Source organism: Quercus lobata, chromosome 4 (assembly GCF_001633185.2).
Source record: "Quercus lobata isolate SW786 chromosome 4, ValleyOak3.0 Primary Assembly, whole genome shotgun sequence".
In the NCBI taxonomy this organism is placed as follows: domain Eukaryota; kingdom Viridiplantae; phylum Streptophyta; class Magnoliopsida; order Fagales; family Fagaceae; genus Quercus; species Quercus lobata.
In genome coordinates this window covers 45423437-45430341 of record NC_044907.1, presented here as the reverse complement: position 1 = coordinate 45430341, position 6905 = coordinate 45423437, and the positions used below count along the sequence as shown (strand labels likewise).

Below are 6905 nucleotides of genomic sequence, written 5' to 3'. Positions count from 1 at the left end.
GCTTTCAATCAACTTTTCCCAAATTTAATTGTTTCTAATCCCAAACAAAATGAAGAACAAACGAAAATTAATTATAAATTCATCAAGATAGAAATATAATTAATCAATTTTCTTTCAAGCATTTTATCAGACATTATGGATTCAAAATAAAATATATACCTTCTCCTGGGCTCTTTGCAATTCGAATCCACTACAAAAATTTTGCCTCCACTGGCACTTTGATCCAATCCGCCTGGAAACATGAGTCTACGCTGTGATTGCACGTGACATGGAAGAGCTCAATATTTTAGTCAAGCTTCTCCCTTACAAATCTTTCTACATGCCCAACAAAAGCAAATTATTCAATCAACTCAGTCTTAGCCTTAGGATCCAAACAGTATTAAATTTGACAATTTCCCTTATTCACGTCCACATGTACATATTTTAACCACTAACCTAAAGACCAAATTATAAATTATAGAAATGGTGTGGATCAGAAAATATCTCATCCAATAAATATATCAAAGCAACACAAACAAACCACTTCGATAAGCAAAAACCCATTACCAAACAACAACAAAAAATGAACAAACAAAGTTAGTATTTTGTTCCTCTTAGATATAGAAGAAGGTTTTGATCTTCAGTTTAGTATTTTGTACTGCAACAGGTAAAGTTGAAGCTTTGATTTTCCCGAGTTTCTGTTCCCATAAACATTGTAGACCAAAAACTCAATACCTGATAATAAAAAATAAAAATAAAATAAAAAAGAACTAAAGGGTGTGTTTGTTTAAAGGTGGAATAACATGGATGGAAAACTTTGGAAAGAAAATAAGAAAAGAAACTTTTTTGGAGTGTATTTGATTATGTGAGGAGAAAGGGAAATAAATGATGGGGCCCAAGTTTATTTTATCCAGGCAACCATAAAGTTTTCTCACCAACCCTTCACGTTGGAATTCACCTCCAAGTCGCCAACGTGTTGGCTTCCTTCTTCTTCTTCTCTTTTTCTTTTTTTTCTTTTTTTTTTTTCTGTTAGTAACTAATGTGTTGGCTTCCCTTTTTTTTTTTTTTTTCCTTCGATTTTTTTTTTTTTGTTACTAACTAATGTGTTGGTTTTTTTATTCTTTGATTTTTGTTAGACATGTAGCTTTCTTTCTTTCTTTCTTTCTTTTTTCTTTTTTTTTTTTTTGTGCTATATGTTTATTTTCTCATTAATTTTGGTTGGTTTTTTTTTTTTTTGTTCAAACAATTTTGGGTTATTTCTTATGCTTTTTTTTTTTTTTACTTTAATAAAGTGTCTATCTATACACAATATTATTTAAAGTATAATATGTTACTTTTTGTTTTATTTAATAGGGATATGTTGGTAAATTTATACAAATTTTATTTTCATCTAAATAAAAAAGTTTTCCATCCCTCCACTTTTCCACCCTCCCAACCAAACACAAATGAGAGAACCTAAAATCTTTTCTATCCTCCCATTTTTCCATCATCTCTCTATTTTCTATCCTCCCACTTCTCCATCCTCCCAACTAAATATGCCCTAAAAGAGAGAGAGAGAGTCAACAATCAAATAGAAGGAGAGAAACACAAAAGTGTGCGTTAAATTGAAGGGGAACTGAAAAGTTTAAAGAGTGAAAGAGGTAGCAGTCTTGAGAGACAGAGAGAGAATGTTGTACACACAATTTTCGTAAAGGATAAATCACACGGTCACGAAATAGTGTAACAAATAATCAACTTGTATTTGATTAATATATATGTGAGTACAATCCTCTGTATGAATTTTTACAATGAAAGAGTACAATAAATTCATCTGATTCAATCTCCAAGAAACGTTATGATCCAAAGAGGCTATTAAGCTTGATCTTGAATCGTGCTTTGATGTCTCTAAGTTGAATGAATAGCTGAACGTGCTTGATTTGATGCGAGGGCCATTAGCTTGATCTCAAACTAGATTAAAGCAAAATCCCCACTTTGATTTGAAGAAGTAGGAATAGGCCTTGATGAATAATGGAATTCTTGTGAACTTTAGAGATGACTCTCTAATTTGGCAGAGTGTCAGTAGTGTTTTCTCCCTAAGTGTTCTCCCCTTTCTCATATGAAAAGCCTCTATTTATAGGCACCTCAATAGTATTTAATTTGAAATTTTCTCTCAGCATTTATTGAGAGTTGAATTATGAATTTAATTTGGTATTTCATTTAATAAGAACTTTCCATATAAGTCTTTTCTTCTGACGCTGCCATATGGCTTTCTTCATTTGATGTTGCCACGTGGTTTGATTTTATTTGCTGATCATCCACATTATTAATTGGAGATTGATTTGATCACAAATATTTTATCATGAACAATCTGACGGTTGTGAATATATAATAAAATTTTGATGTCTACAAACGTGAATTGGTTTTGTTGAATGTTTTAGTTTTTAAGATGAGTGCAAAGAAGTGAAAGAGCTGTAACAGAGTGGTTGGGTTATAATTCATTAATTGGGCTTGGGCTTTTTAAATGCCAACCCATTTTTTAAGCTAAATGCAAGTTTAGAGTCCCACATGGCAAGACCTTATATATTCTTGCATGAGATCTTTACTTCTATATATATATATATATATATATATATTGATATTGATTGTTTGATGATTTGAGTTCGTCCTAACCTTCTCCACCAATGGGTAAAAGGATAAATAAGAAAGTAGTGAGGTTGTGACGGGTCTAGGAGAGAAAAAAAATCTACAGATAAGGTTACCATGTGGCAAATAATGCATAAGACATCCCATATATATATACATACAAACATATTAAGCCTCATACCCATATATATATACATTCCATTAGGTAAAGTTCATTGTTCCCATTAATATTAAGCCTCTCATACCCACATTTGATCACCTCAGTGGTCAAAGTATCCCGTGACCTTTTGGATTAGATTGATTCAATTGGGTTTCTTGAGTTGTGTCATCTTTTTTGTTTCTTTTTTCTTTTTTCTTTTTTCTTTTTTTTCCTTAAAGCCCTAATTTGATGTACCAACACCAAGTTCTTGGGATTCAGTTTTTCCGTCCCTTCTTTTCTGTAAACCATAACTCCTCAACTTCAAATTCTTTCAAAGAAGGGTTTAAAACCTACCCCTTCCCCTCTATTCTCCCCTCATCCAAACACACAGAAATAAGTGTCCAAGTGACATCCCACCCAAACACATAACATAACATCCATGTAGTTGAGTTTTAAGTGTTGGCTTTTAAAAGGTGTTCAAACCCCACCTCCCCTCCTCTACTATCTATTTATTTATATATATAAAAATATAAATATAAAATAAAATAAAATAAAGTGCTGGCTTCTAGAAATTCTATGTTAGAAAACTAGAATTTCAAGATATGATGTCATTAGGTCAAATGTTTTTGCTTAGCATGAAACATTTGAACCCTAGGTTGAACACACCAAAAGATGACAAAGAGTACAAAAATTTACTAACAGCAAAGTGATTGAATTCAAATTGTACTTTTCCTATTATTATAAATATAAGATTTTGCAAAATACAAGTAGGCAGCGAATGCAACTGCACCAAGTCCCGCAAGTAGCCAATAAAAATAGTCAAGATGTGCCCGATTAAGATTATCAGCAAACCAACTATCTTTGCCATCCCCGCCAGTTGCCTCCTCAATGAAAGAGATAAGAAAGCTGCTTAAAAAATTCCCGACCCCAAAAATACTGAGATAGAGACCCACACTTCTTAATTCAATTGGGACCTGATCATGGAAGAATTCTTGTAGCCCGACCATGGTGAAAATATCAGCAATTCCTGACAAAACATATTGAGGAAGAAGCCACCACACACTCATTGGAATAGTTACATCTAGCATATCAACCAACCCATATTCTTTAGCAGTTTTGAGCCTTTGTATTTCAATTAGAGCTGCAACTACCATGCAAATGATAGATAAAAGTATCCCAGTTCAAATTCTCTGTAGCATTGTGATTCCAAAGGGTTTAGTGGTGATAGCACTTGCTATAGGAACAAAAATGCAATCATATACAGGAATTGAAAAGACCATGGCCAGGCCGCCAAAGAATTGTAGTGAAGCAGCTGGTATCTCAAAGCCAGGAAAAATTGTTCTATCAAGAGAAGCCCCTTGCTTGGTAAAGAAAGTTGAGGTTTGTGCAAACACAATAGCATAACCTAAGCTCGTAGCCCAAATTGGAACAAGCCTAAGAACTGCCTTTGCTTCTTCAACATCATTGAAAGTACATACCTTGTCTTGCAAGGCTCTATTAAGGAACCTGTCACATAGAGGATCTAAATCATTCTGGAAAAGGAGATTAGATCTAAAAAATGAATTAAAATTTGTTTTAGTTAAGTAAACCAAAATTATTTCAACTGAAAGAAGAGCAAGACTTATTCATTAGTTGGGAAACAGGTGGTATGATTATTTTTGTTATTAGTAATATAATAAAAGTTGTGATAGTGTTGGAGAAAACAGTCTATAAGTCCCAAGCCAATTCAATGGAGCATAGGTAAAATGAATGGTATATGTAGCAAACTAGCTTTCACAAACGGGTCAAGTTGATTGGGTTTGAATTCGGCATTGGCAGGTTTAGGTAAGATTGTGTTCAAGTTAACAATGAGTCGTACTGAGTTGCAAAACCTAAAAACCCCTATCCATTCTTTTTAGGGGCAGGCCAATCTAGTTTGACTAGTTTTTTTCATATGCAAATCATAATAATAATAAGTAAAAATAAATTTGAACAAATTTTGTGTCTTCTTTTCAATACTAATAAGTGAACAAATAAAGAAAACACTCATATGTAAAAGTTAAAAATAATACACAATTTTAAGTTTACAAAATCTTAAGGTTCACTAAACTAAAATCTTCAAGGCTCCAAAAGAAGAATTGAAAGTGCGAAAACATTTTTATACAGGATCATAAGGCCAAAACAAGCTAAATTTTTTCCTTTCAAAATAAAAAGAGTGGACTTGTGTGACTTACGGGTTGACCTGGACAGGAATTTCAGCAGGTGGGACTTAGGTCAACCCTTTTTTTTTTACGAGTACAAAAGCCTTACTCATACCGATATTTTTCTTTCGGGTTCGCGTGGCGTATTAAGTCCAAGTCCAACTTTACCATGTATAGTCATTATCCACAAATAAGCTTCTGGATTAAATGTGTTTATTATATGTTATATTAAGGTTTTAACGGTCTCCTCCAAGTATTAACTCTTTAATAACTTAACCTCCTGGACCCTTTATATCATATTTATATATAAAATTTCTATTTTATTTTTTGGGACAAGAAATACCATATTAGAGAGGTAGTAAGTCTTTAAAATAAAAATGAATATTGCTCTCTTACTTGAATTGTTCAGAGCTATGCTGTGGCAGGGTTCTGCATCGTTGCTTCCGCTTTTAGGAGCATTCGTAGCTGATTCTTATCATGGGATTTAAATATTGTCAATGTGAATTGGGTTTTGGATAAATAAATTGTCATGGGTTTAAATCATGAGTTTTGATTATAGATTTGAATTCCATTGATAAAATTATTTTTCCATGAACTTGAATCATAGGCTTTTCAAATATTACCAAGCATAAATATTCTTGGGCTTTAAATAAAATAGGATGTGTGTATTAGGTTCATAGGGCCGGTTTCGGGCTTAGCTAAATAATGATAATAAAATTGAATAAAATAGGAGTTTTTAGGCTTTTTGTGATAGTTTATATCATGACCCAATTTAGATAATGAGATATGAAACATTTGTGATTAACATAATAATAAAGCAAAAAATATTTGGGAAAACTCAATAACTTATTAGTGGTATTTGAAAATAAATAGGTGGTACTCAAATAAAATTAAGTGTAAAAAGTATCCTAATAGCATTTAAAGCTTTTCTATTAGCATTAGCCGCTACAAGGGCTGCCTTATCCCAAGTAGATTTGGCAGCTTCCGACCTAGTCCAACCATCCTCAACAGCATCCCATACGCTCTCATCAATAGAGCACAAGAATGCACGCATACGCACTTTCCAAAATGCATAATTACTCCCATCAAAGAAGGGAGTTGCATTGAGGGATTGAGACCTATCCATCCTAGGGGTCAAGGATCATACTAAGGTAATGAAACCAAAATAAATGTACCTGCTCTAATACCAATTGAAAGTTCACTTGCTGTGTAAAACACCAGTGAATGTTTTGAAAGTTCAAAAACGTGTACAAAAACACCTTTGAACGTTTAGACCCCCAAAATATCAACTTAATCAATTCAAGCAATATGTCAAACAACTAGTGTGCGGAAACTTAACATATGCTATCAAACGAAATTGATTAAATACTATCTAAGCCATAACAGATTAATATCCACAGCAGATAAATATAAAGGCAAAGATAGAGAGGAAGGAAGATGCAAACACAAAGACAACACGCGATGTGTTATCGAAGAGGAAACCGAAGCCCTCGGCGAAAAACCTCTCCGCCGCCCTCCAAGCGGTAATCAATCCACTAGAAAATATAGTTGGGATACAAGGACAGCAATAGACCCTCCAAGCCTAATCTACCCAGTGCACCTAAGCCCTCCAAGCTTCTTGCTCCAACGAGGTTACGCCGAACCTTTTTTCTTTTCTAGCTTCCCGGATTCCGCTACTAGACCGTAGCATCAACCAATGAAGATTGGTTTCTTCCTAACTGCTTCCCAGAAATCCAAACAGCAGACTCACAAAGATGATGATGGTGAGAACCTGGTTTGGTATAATGCCTCTCAAGGATTTGACAATGGAGAGGAAGAGAGTTGAGGAATTTGAAGAGTCTCTAAGGTATAGATTGTGTGTGAATCAATCTAGTTTTTCTCTAGGGTTTCTCTCTCAAAATTCTCTCTGGAAACTCACTTTCAATCGTGGGTAATAGGGGTATTTATACTGGAGTGGAGAGGAATGTGAAACGTCAGGTTTTTAC

At 33.8% G+C, this 6905-nt stretch overlaps 1 pseudogene; it reads right to left on the bottom strand.

The window, feature by feature from the left end:
• Positions 1–3456: 3456 nt before the first annotated feature.
• On the bottom strand, positions 3457–6046 carry LOC115985292 (annotated as a pseudogene).
• Between the last annotated feature and the right edge of the window lie 859 nt (positions 6047–6905).